We start from the raw sequence: 11971 nt of genomic DNA, 5'->3' as shown, positions 1-11971 counted from the left end.
GTGCAAATGCATCGGAAATTCACTTCAACAACAATTAATATTAAACTGTAAGCAACTGGAACACAAACATGAAAGTTATTGCAATAAACATGTGTTTGTTTAATTTAAAAAAAAGTCAGGGAAATCTTCAGAGAAGTTGCTGGTACCTTGAAATACACCTCACTTTGTTACAGGCAGATGTCACGCCTGGGTTTTAGTGGGCTGATGCTGTGAGGTATATTTTTAGCCCCAATAAAAGGCTCGGTTTCAGTTTTGTATTTAATCAGTTTGAAGCTGCTTTCGGTGATAAAGCGGTTTTAAGTGTCGCCGATTCTCACCATTTGCCCTGGGTCTCAAAAGGGGCAAATAAAGAGAGACCGGCAGGTTGTCTGGATCTCACCTGCCCCGAGCTTCCAGGTGAGTGTTAGCAGCGAGGAATCGCTGGGAATTATTGGGGTGGTAATAAATTGAGAAGGGGATTTGTTCCAGCCTTGGTGAGCTTGAAAAAATGTAAAATATAAAATGGCTGCTTTGGTTATTTTAAAAAAGAGGAAGTTTGTTAAACAGCATCGAAGACATTTTATATTTTTCTAACGGTACAAAGTCTCTCTTTTGTTTTAAATTTCAAGCATTTTTCATGGTAAATGTTATTACTAACATTTTCAAATTTCACAGCCAGCAGTTAACATTGATGCATTCATATTTTGTCCCATATTTGAAGGACGTTTTAGTCCGTCAGTTAAATCTTGCTGAATGAGCAGCTAAGCTTTAAATGGAGGGGTTGTTGTAATAATGTCCCTCCGATCTGGAGGTCTGCGTAATAAAAGGTCGATTAGAAAAATCTCTAAAGATTTAAAAGTTTTATAAACTCTGCAAACTGGAGAGTTTGTAAGGCCGAACCATGGGCTATTTACACATACTTAGTTGTAATGGAAACTTATGAACTATTTTGAAAATAGACATTGTTTATATGTTTTGAATAGGTGTAGTTGTGGTTGAGTGTTCGAGTAGGTCTCTTGCTGTAGAGTATGCTCAACAGCTGTTGGCACCTACTCCCAAAATATAATGCATGGGTTTGTGACAATTTGGGCAGGAAACTGGTCTGCATATGCATTTTATACTCTCAACTGCTGCTTAATTGTATTCAAAAATATAAATACAACAAGTAATTTAGTTAATAAAACCCCATTTAGATCAACTAATATAAAGAGTATTAATAATGTGTAACATTAAACACAATAACCTACAGTACCAACTACTGAATGATGGTTACAGTTGCAGTGTGCAGTTATGCAAATTACTGGTTTGTTTTGTATTATATGTACAGCAATCTAATTCACATCAGATGTATTGACAAAATTACTTTTGCATTCATGCAAAGTAGCTTTGAGTGCACATTGGTGCAGGAATGGTGCACAGTGTAACCTTGAATTGTGTCCATTGCTTTGGAATACAAAACTACTATACTATAGGTGGCTATATGAAGCCAATTTAACTTTTATAGTTTGGCAGTGGAAATTCAGCCATAGAAGTCGTGAATTTGCAAAAAGACATTGAAACAGAAAATGCTGAAAACAGGGTGAAAGTGAGGACTGGAGATCAGAGTCGCGATTAGAGTAATGCTGGAAAAACACAGCAGGTCAGGCAGCATCCGAGGAGCAGGAAAATCAACACTTCGGGCAAAAGCACTTTAATTCCTGATGAAGGGCTTTTGCCCGACGTGTTGATTTTTCTGCTCCTCGGATGCTGCCTAACCTGCTGTGTTTTTCCAGCATTACTCTAATCTAAATGCTGAAAACAGGTCAGGCAGGCAGAAATATTGTTTGATCGGTTGAGTATTTTCTGTAATTTTTTCTCTTGTCTGCTGTATTTTGCATTTGGAATTGAAGAAAATTTTGAACATTCCTTGTTATAATTTTGGAGATAGTGAGAACTGCAGTCGTTGGAGAGTCAGACCGGATAGAGTGGAGCTAGGAAAAAGTATAGCAGGCCAAGCAGCATCTGAGAAGAAGGGGAGCCAGTCGGAATTTTTCATTAGTCCTGATGAACAGTTCCAACCTCAAATGTCAAATCCATTCCTTCTCCAATGCTGCTTGACCTGCTGTACTTTTTCCAGCTCCATTCTTTATCCACTCTTGTTATAATTTGGGTCAGGCTAATAAATAAGTTGAATAGATTAAAGTGGTCCTACCCCCAAAATATTGAATGAACACTGATATCGCTCAGTACTTCTTATTGAATAATTGTTGACCTTGGATCCTTAATGTTATATGGGAAAGACATGCCCTAATTGAATGATCAGGCGTTTAAGTGTTACACAGAAATGCTAGAAATTCTGTCCCCTAATATTACTCTGCAAGGGCTTTTTTTTTAAAAAAAGTTTTTTTTCTTTAATTAAGCAAAAACTGGTTCAATCACAAAATCACTTTAAGCCAATGCGTATTACATTAACGATAATTAATTTCTCATCGGGGATTGAGAAACTCCATGGGTTAGTTTATTTAAAACAGGAAAAAAAATTATTTAAAAAATGATTTCAGTGTGTGCAGTTTGAAAATGTAAATCAAACTGGCAGGGCAAATTTACAAAATTGTATATACATGTAGTCCTTGAAGAGGAACTCTCTTAAAGACAAGCTGCATGTATAACAGTGTGCAGATGCACAAAGGTTAATAGGGAGTTGACCTTTGCCTCAAGGGGGCTAGAATACAAAAGGAAAGGATTTGATGCTTGGATTGTACACAGCCTCAAACTAGAAACTCTGGGTATCTCCTTCAGAAAACTCAGTTTGGCCTTAGATGAAATATACAGCACATTTACAAAATTTCACTAGGGTTAAGTTATGAGCACATGCTGCATGAACCTGCTTTCTAATCCCTTGAGGTAACGAGTGATCAAAGAGAGCTGCTTAAAACTGTAAAATGATATGATGGTGTAAGCACAGAAGTGTGCATCTGGTGGGGAAGTGCCGCATGAAGCGGCGCAATTTTGAAACTAGAGCTTTGCTATTTGGGGTGAAATTAGCAAGCAATTTTCCAACAAAAGGGCAGTGGAAATGTGGAAAGTCTCTGTGTCTCTCTCTAACGACCGGATGCTGAGTTTTCAATTGAGATTTTTATTAGCTAAGGATGTCAAGGCATGTAACAGTTTAATAGATTTCAAATGCAGATTAGTTCATGCTGTAATAAACAGTGGAACTGACTTGAGGTGGCTAAATGGCCTACTCCTTTCCCTATAACTTAATCAAAGTGGCCTAGAGGAAAGACATCTTGAGAATAGTGGACACATGAATTGAAATTGAGTAGTGTTGCAACTTTATGAAGCAAATTTGGAACATATGATTGTTACAATTTTTTTTCAAACAATGTTCTAACCTTAAGTGTTATCCTGGGAGACTTACTCCGATGTTTGAAAGAACTTTAGTAATGATGGAGGGCTTACCTTGTGCCAGCAGTCAAGGATGCCTTTAGACCTTAGCTAGGCAAAGCTGAGTATTGACCTCCATCAGTACCCTCTGTCACTGACTGTTCAAGCCAATTTTGTATCCCATTAGCTAATCCCCATATATTCCATGTGATCTAACCTTGCTAACCAGTCTACAATGTGGAACCATGATGCTGAAGTCCATAAAGACAATATCTACTACTCTGTCTTCATCAATCTTCGTAGTCACCTCTTTTAAAAAAACTCAGTCAAGTTAGTGAGGCACGATTTTCCCATCACAAAGCCATGCTGACTGTTTCTAATCTGTCCTTGCCTTTCCAAATGCATGTAAATACTGCCCTTCAGAATTCCCTGCAACAACTTATCCACCACTGACATCAGGCTCACTGCTTTTCTTTATACCTTTCTTAAATAATGACACCACATTAACTACCTTTTCAATCTTTCAGCACCTCAGTAGTTGCTGTTGATGACACAAATATCTCAGCAAGGAGCCCAGCAATTACTTCCCTAGCTTCCCACAAAGTTTTGGGAAAAACCTGATCAGGTCTCAGGGATTTATGTATTTTAAGACCTCCTCTATAATATAGATATTTTTCAAGACATCACTATTTATTTTCCCAAGTTCCCGAGCTTCCATGTCCTTCTCCACAGTAAATACTGATGTGAAATATTCATTTAGTATCTCACCCATATCCTGTGGTTTCACACATAGATGGCCTCATTGATCCTTACGGTGCCCTATTCCGTCCCTAGTTACTCTTTTGTCCTTAATGTATTTGTAGAATCTCTTTGGATTCTTCTTAACCCCGTATGCCAAAGCTATCTCATGTCCTTTTTTAGCTCTCCTGATATCCCTTTTAAGTATTCTCCTCCTGCCCCTGTACATCACTAGGGATTCACTCCCTGACAAGTCAACTAGGCTGTCTTGGTTCACGTGGATCAGTACAGCATAATATTGTATATCCACCCACGAAACCAGGAAAGTTCCTTATTTACTCATTGTAAAGCATTAAGTTCAAAGCAGCATTGCAATGGCAAGTAAACATTTAAAAGTACCACATTGCACAGAATTAGGCCACTTATCTTTTAAAAGTGGAAATTCAGGAGCTAATGTGAGAATACTTTAAATTAATATCAGTAATATGAATCTTCACCTTTTTCTGTTTGTTAAGGAGGCAGTGGTGCAGCGGTGATGCTATTGCACGTGTACCAGACCCCCAGACTAATATACCGGGGATAAGGGTTCAAATCCTACCATGACCCAGGTGGTGAATTTTGAAATCACTGAAAAAAAAAGTGAGCCTACTAAGTGAGCATATAACCTTGCCAATTGTTATTTAAAAAAAACCTAATGTTTCATCCTTACTCGGCTACACATCAAATCCACAGTAATGTTGCTGTATATTAATTGCACTCTGGGCAATGAGGGATTAGCAATAAATATTGGTCTAACTGGCAACAACCACAAAAAAAAGTTACTACTTTTAAGGGAATATATTGCTGGGAGTAAGGGTAAGGGATAAAGATAAGGAAAGGTAGACATGAGATAAGATTCAACATAATTCAGAATTTAGATTAAATTGTACCAGCGTATAAGAACCTTGTACAATACTTACAATGGGGTTCATCAAGTCTTCCTCACAACAGATGTTTCCACAAAATTATGTATCCTACAAATATTTGGTAATAACATGTTTAATCCCCACCTCCAAATCATTGACATACATTGTGAACAGTTGGGGCCCAGGTACTGACTCTTGTAATTAAAAACAAAGATGAGTTTCCATATTTAAATCAGGTTATCATTATTGATGTCCAATTTTTGATTTCAATTTTATTAATACAGTACAAAGTGCCATGCTGGGGATGATGTGACATGATCCATGTACAATTTGATCCTCTGTTTCTGATCATTTATCCCCTCCCTCAATTTGCAGATGATATAAAATTTGGAAATGTCACATTTGGTCCCCAGCTCACTACTATATACTGTATTGTGAACATCTGAGGCCTCAGTACTGAGCTTGCGATACTGAACTAGACATAACCTGCCACTGTGAGAATGATTGTTTGTTTATTCCTGCACTGCTTTCTGCTGATTAGCAAATTCTAAATTTAAAAAAAATGCATTACCTCCAATCTCCTCAATGGCAGGGAGCATTATCAAATTCCTTTTGAAAATCAATTACGTACTATGCCCATTTACTTCCCTTTTTGTTAGTAACATCCTCAAAAACTCAAAGTTTGTTAAACATTATTTTCCATTTGGAAATCAATATTACCCATGCCAATTTGTCATCATCTTTTGTAATAGATTCCAGTACCTTCCGTCCTTCTGATGTAAGGCTAACATGTCTGAGTTCCATGTTTTCCCTCATCCTATCTTCTTGAGTTGACATTTGCTAGCTTCCAATCTGCAGGAACTATTCCAAAGTCTCTGCATTTGGAAGTTTGTTGCCTCCTTCAATACTGAGATATAAAATATTATTCTGGGGATTTATCAATTAACAGCACAATTAATTTTTCCAGTACAACTTACCTACTTAAAATAATTTCCTTCAATTCCTCATTCTCCCTGGGCACTTGGGTTTCTCATTCTGGAAGACATTTTCTATCTTACTTTGTGAAGACACATAGAGAGTAATCATTTATCTCTGTCATTTCTGTATTTCCTGTTTCCTATTCTAAATTCTCCTAGCTGAGCTCTGAAGAGTCATCTAGACTAAAAATGTTAGCTTGCTTTCTCTCCTGGATTCTGCCTGATCTGCTGTGATTTCCAGCATTTTTTTTTTGTTTTCAGTATAAATTCTCCCAACCCTGCCTGTACTGAAATTATGTTCATATTAGCTATTTTTTTTTTTTTGCTAGATTGCATTCATATTCTATTTTTCCATTCCTTGCATTTTCTTGATCCTCCTTTACTATAATCTTTAAGACCTCCCAGTTCTCAGACTTGCTACTATTTCTGGCAACTTTATACATCTTTTTCATCTGATACAATGATTAACCTCCTTCGCCAGCCATAGTTGATTCACCTATTTTGAGGACTTTGCACCTTGAGGATTGTATAGTTGCTGTAGGCTGTGAAATACTTGTTTTAAAGATCATCCATTGTCTGTGTAGTGTCATGCCTTTTTTTCCTAATCTACCCAAGTCACTTTGCACCTCATCATCTTAGTTAACTTTCATAATTTCTCGTTTTGAAATTGAAAATCCTTTCTTCAAATTGTACCATCTCACTTTCAATCATTATGTAAAATTCTACCATACTGTGGTCACTCATCCCTAAAATGTCTTTTGCAATAAGATTATGAATTAGCCCTTTTTCATTATATGCTGTAGTACAGATTAATATTAAATAGCAATTACACAGTATCCTGGGTAATAATCTCTAATCCTAATGGGTTTGGCAATTCATAGAGGTCAGTAGTCACTCTTCTTAGAAATTAAGGTCTTTGTAGTTAATTACAAAATGATTTAATTCCCACTGGCTGTTAATTGCGTTATCATAAATTGCAAATTACACTACTAGTAAAGGTGGAAACACTTTACTTGCATTAAAATATCTCTGTTTACAATGTTATTATAAGAATTTTTTAGCTATGTTTACATGACAACAGCAATTTCCAGTGTAAAGCTAAGAACTTTTGGTGCAAATATGGAATCTGAACTGCAGCTGGATCCGAATTTGCACCATAATGAAGAGTATGTGCTACTCATACAGTGTACGTTTAATTTTACAAAATGTCAAACTGTGTCATTGTACAGTTTATATCGATCTATACTCATTTCCAAAGCAGCTGTTGCTTTAAATGTTGCTGTAAAGGTTTAAATTTGAATCACACAAGGGAGTTTTTAAAAACAGTACAACTGTGATGGTAGGTTTAGGTTTCAAGAAAAGAGATTTGATGAATTCAGCCTTCCTTTAGCAATCTCAAAAAATGGCAAAGGGGCTTGTTTATGGACACTTTTGAGCTTGTTAAATTTGTACACACATTTCTTGGAATTCTTTTCAAAAACGTTGCATATCATTTATCTTTTAGAGGATGTTTATTCTCCATGAAACATCTACTTCTGATTTATTACAGCTGTTGGCAAAGCAATAAACACTGATTATGGTCTGATGTCTATCTGAGAAATATGACCTGTAAGAGTAATTCATAAATGACAGCAACCCAGTAGCTCTTCCGTACAAAGGTTGAGCAGTGGTTTACAGTGTACTGCCTGATAGTACTCCAACAGTTGCTCTGAGAGCAACAGGAAAATTAATGACAAGTGTTTTGTTGTGTCACAGTTTTAGGCCCTGGGTGCACCTGGTCATGTACATAGATTTTCTATGCAGTCCGGAGGGTAGGAGGAGTAATATTACACTGTATAATCTGAGTAATTTTTGAAATGCTCTTGAAAAGAGAAGCCTGAATATGAAAAGGAGTTCCACTAATCACAATGAGGGATTCACATGAGACCATCAGTACAAAGCTTGAGCAGCTTGTTATCTACAGTTGATATTTTTGCTAAATTAAATTCATAATTAATTTAGACATTGAAAGCTAGTCATGGTGATATGGATTTATTATCAATTTAAAACTCACCTAATCCACTAGTGCTCTTCAGGTAACTAATTATTATCATATTTAGACTACATGTGACTACAAGCCCAAGGCAATGTAGTTGACTCGTATAAAATAAAGAACCACTGATGTTGGAAATCTGAAACAAAACCAGATAATGCTGGAGAAACTCATTATGTCTGGTAGCATCTGTAGAGAGAAAAACAGGGTTAATGTTTCGAGTCCAGCAACCAGTTCTGAAGAAGGGTGACTGAATCCGAAATGTTAACTCTGTTTTCTCTCCCACAGAGCTGCTGAGTTTCTCCAGCATGATCTGTGGTTGACTCTTTCCTGCCCTCTGAAATGGTATAGCATGCCACTCTGTTCAACAGTGATTAGAGATGGGTGATAAATGCAGGTCTTGCCAGAGAAACCTATATCCCAGGAAAGAATAAAACCAGGTTGTCTTGCATCCCTTATCAACAAATAACTTCAAATCTCCAGTAAAGTAAAGATAAAGTTGCCATAGTTTTATCAGACTATGGGGTGGCTCTCTCATTAGAAAGAGACAACTGCTGGTGGTTTAACCTGAGGGTCACCATTGTTCAGGTGAGGGGAGGGGTTGAGAAGGAGAATCCTTCATTATAACCTCAGCCAGTGTGAGAAATAAAACCCATGCCGTTAGTGTCACTCTATATTGCAAATTGAGCTAAGTGACTTCCAAAATTTCTAGTACACTACGTTCTCATGTTATACCTTTTTTTCTGTGATTGTTGAAGGAAATACTTCACATTGAAAATTTATTTTTTCCCTTAACAATGAAATTATCATTTTAATAAGCTGTACTGGTTGGAGCACAATTGAAACTATACTTCAATAACACACACATATTGACAACTGAGAAGATGACAGTTACCAAAACAGCGGCTGCATAAAAACTTGTGTATGCAAATAAACTAAAAGATAAGTAGACTCTTGGCTATGTTGACTGATGTCCACTTCCCTAGATCTCTCCGAAGTAAAAAAAAAACTGCTTACTGTAAATTTACAGTGGGCAAAAATCCTGGCCCTTGACAGGGCTGAGGTGTTAAAGTGACAGTTATACAAAATGAGCAATGAGGTCTGTATATGCTTGTGAACAATATATGGGACAAGAAGAAACAAACAGCCTCTCTATAAATGACTGTCTGGTATCATCATATTACTGTCTACTCTGCATCTGGGATATGTGACAATCGCTGGTATCTTGGAACATGTTTAACTGTCATATAGCTTGATTGTTTCATGAAATCACACATTCACTGACCCAGTTTAATCTTCAACTGGATTTAATGGGAATTCCTGAGTTTATTCTTGAGAGCTGTCATGAGAAATCTATTGCGTGGTTATTGCATCATGAATCTATTTTGAATAGAACAGATGGTAAATTGCATGACAAATTAGGTTAGGTACTGACCTTTAGCTTAATGGCATGTTTCTAATCCAGGCTAGATTGATGGGTTGAGACTAGGGTAGCTAGGTGAAAGCTACTTGTTGAAGATTCAACCTGGATCATTGGAAGGAAGAAACTATGAGCACAACATTTGATGGTGTCTGTGTTCAGCAATACTTGACACTATTTACTCTTTTTACAATTTATGTTGATAAATACCATATTATAGGATGGAGGGGTACTTTCTCAACAGTTGCTGAAAGAAAGTGATGTAGAGGGAGCTTCATTCTTCATCTAAATGCTCTCTGCCTGAACTGACTCTGCCTGACTTACACTGGACATTTCAGTGTGTTCCATTTCATCAACATCCCTTGTCCCATGATGTATAAAGTAGCATAAAAGTGAATTTGCTAAATATAGTGACAAGAGCAATCCTGAAGTATACTTTTATTTTCTCTGTAATAATATTGTAGTGCACCTAAGCCAGGATCTCTAAGTTTGAGTCTCACTCCTGGACTTGATAGCCATTGAAGCAATGTTTTTCATATGGCCAGACCGGCTGACTGTGAATCTGCAGATCCTTCCAAAATGCCCATGGCAGGCGGTGAGAGCAAGAGAGATTCATGGTCAGCCATACATGGGAACTGGTGCCCCACAGGTACCGTCTCTGGATTGAGGTGAATGATCTTCTGATCAAGGACAAATGAGATATGGAAAACAGACATAAGGATATGCTCTGTCTGCTTTATGCATCTTCACGGAGAGTCTTCTAAATTCTTTTTATAATCAGAATTAATTTTTGTATGGTTAATAATGCTACCCCTTCGATGAGAGAGCATTGGGAGAAAATGGAAGGACAAGTTAGGGCTATATGTCGGTTAAGGAAGGGCAAGCTAATAGTGGAAGAGAAAATGGCAAGTCTTGTGTTAGGAACGATTGAGAGGGAGATTGGCTCAGGTCGAAATATTTTTGAAATCAAAATCCAACAGTCAGTTAGTATTCACTTCAAAGAGAAAAATAGGACCAATTAAGACTAACTAAAGGCAGAAAAGTATTTGATCAGGGCTAACAGATATTTGGGACTAATGGGTTAGATATTTTTTCAATCCAGTGTAAGTTTTTTTTTAAACTGAGAAAGTATTATCTTGAACTAATCATTACTACTCAGCAGTAGAGGAGGATGGCTTACAACCAGCCTGGATTAAATACACATGAATTACTTTAAACAGAAGCATCATCTATACTTGGTACAGATAAATCAACAAGGGTCTTTAGGAGTTAAAGTCAGAAGTTGGCAGAACTTTTTGACAAGCAAGGGATGTGATTTAACACCGGGTCTTCTAGACTATGGGTCGTGACCTCCAGTGGGGACACAGGGCAAAATTGTGGAGTCACAAGCTTCAAAGCAACAAAAGTACTATGGAGTCCCAAGTAAAATCAACTCTGTGACACCTTTTTAAATCACCATTTTTGTGTATGTGGCCTAACTAGAGAGCTGAATCCTGTTTGGAAATAAAGAATAAAGTAAAGATTAGTTGCTTTATAATTTGGATTAAACTGCTTCCCCTTAGACCTGCTATCACTGGGCATGCACCCAACCCCTCCCACTCTCAGGTCTGGACTCTTGGTAACTTGCAAGCACCAGAATGGTTCACAACAAAAAAAGTTTGAGGAGCACGGATTTAAGATAGAACAGGAGATGAGAAGGTATTCTAATGCAGCTATTTGTCATTATCTCAAAAACAATGCCTGAAATGGTGGCGGAGCACATTCAATAATAACTAGCACCCTCTAAATAAAACTACTGCTTTTTATGAAATTACAGCCCCTTTAAATGCAATTATTAACTACTGGGTTTCTAAAAGCTTTGTTCTTCCAGAATTTGGTCTGAGGTAGACACTTACAATCACAATTACATTCCTGTAAATTTGCAGCTGCATCATTGTTCACGTAAAGCAGATTTTTGACTCTGTGACATCACTCGCCCACTGCTGTGTGAAATGAGGAGTTGCTTCCTCAGCTGTGCAGCCAACTCACCCAGATGTAATAATGGCCACCTTTAACAAAAAGGAAGCTTCAACAACTTGTTGCATTTAATTGTGCCTTTAGTGTAATGACAGATTCCACAGAAAGCATTATGAAGCAGTTAGCGAGTTTTGAGATCTGTAGCTCAGGTTGAGGTTCTGAATATAGGTTTGCTCGCTGAGCTGGCAGTATCGTTTTCAGACAGTTTGTCACCATACTAGGTAACATCTTCAGTGTGCCTCCAGATGAAGCCTTCATCCAGGGATTTCTGGAGCTTGAGACCTCGTCAGATGAAAGCCACCAGTGGTGGAGCAATTAAACCTGAACATGCACAAGAGACCAAAAAGATGTAACTGTATATATCCTAGTGAATTGTGGAACCGGAGGAGATTTTAGATATAGGGAGGGACGAGGCCATGGAAGAATTTGAAAAGAAGGATGAGAAAACTGTAGGTCAGTGAGTACAGGGATGATGGAGGAATGGGATTTACTGTGAGTTGAGACAGGAGCAGCTTTGGGTGATCTCAAGTTTACGTAA

At 37.5% G+C, this 11971-nt stretch overlaps 1 protein-coding gene across 1 annotated transcript in view; it reads left to right on the top strand.

Annotated features, from left to right (window-relative positions):
- The first annotated feature begins 282 nt into the window (after positions 1-282).
- map3k14a (mitogen-activated protein kinase kinase kinase 14a) overlaps positions 283-11971 on the top strand; it is a 53886-nt gene continuing 42197 nt past the window's right edge. Inside the window, exon 1 of the mRNA XM_072561828.1 lies at positions 283-396. The gene's annotated coding sequence lies outside the window, so the exon portion shown is untranslated. The remainder of the gene's footprint in view (positions 397-11971) is intronic.

Source organism: Chiloscyllium punctatum, chromosome 42 (genome assembly GCF_047496795.1).
Source record: "Chiloscyllium punctatum isolate Juve2018m chromosome 42, sChiPun1.3, whole genome shotgun sequence".
NCBI classification, from domain to species: domain Eukaryota; kingdom Metazoa; phylum Chordata; class Chondrichthyes; order Orectolobiformes; family Hemiscylliidae; genus Chiloscyllium; species Chiloscyllium punctatum.
This window is presented reverse-complemented; position numbering and strand designations above follow the sequence as displayed.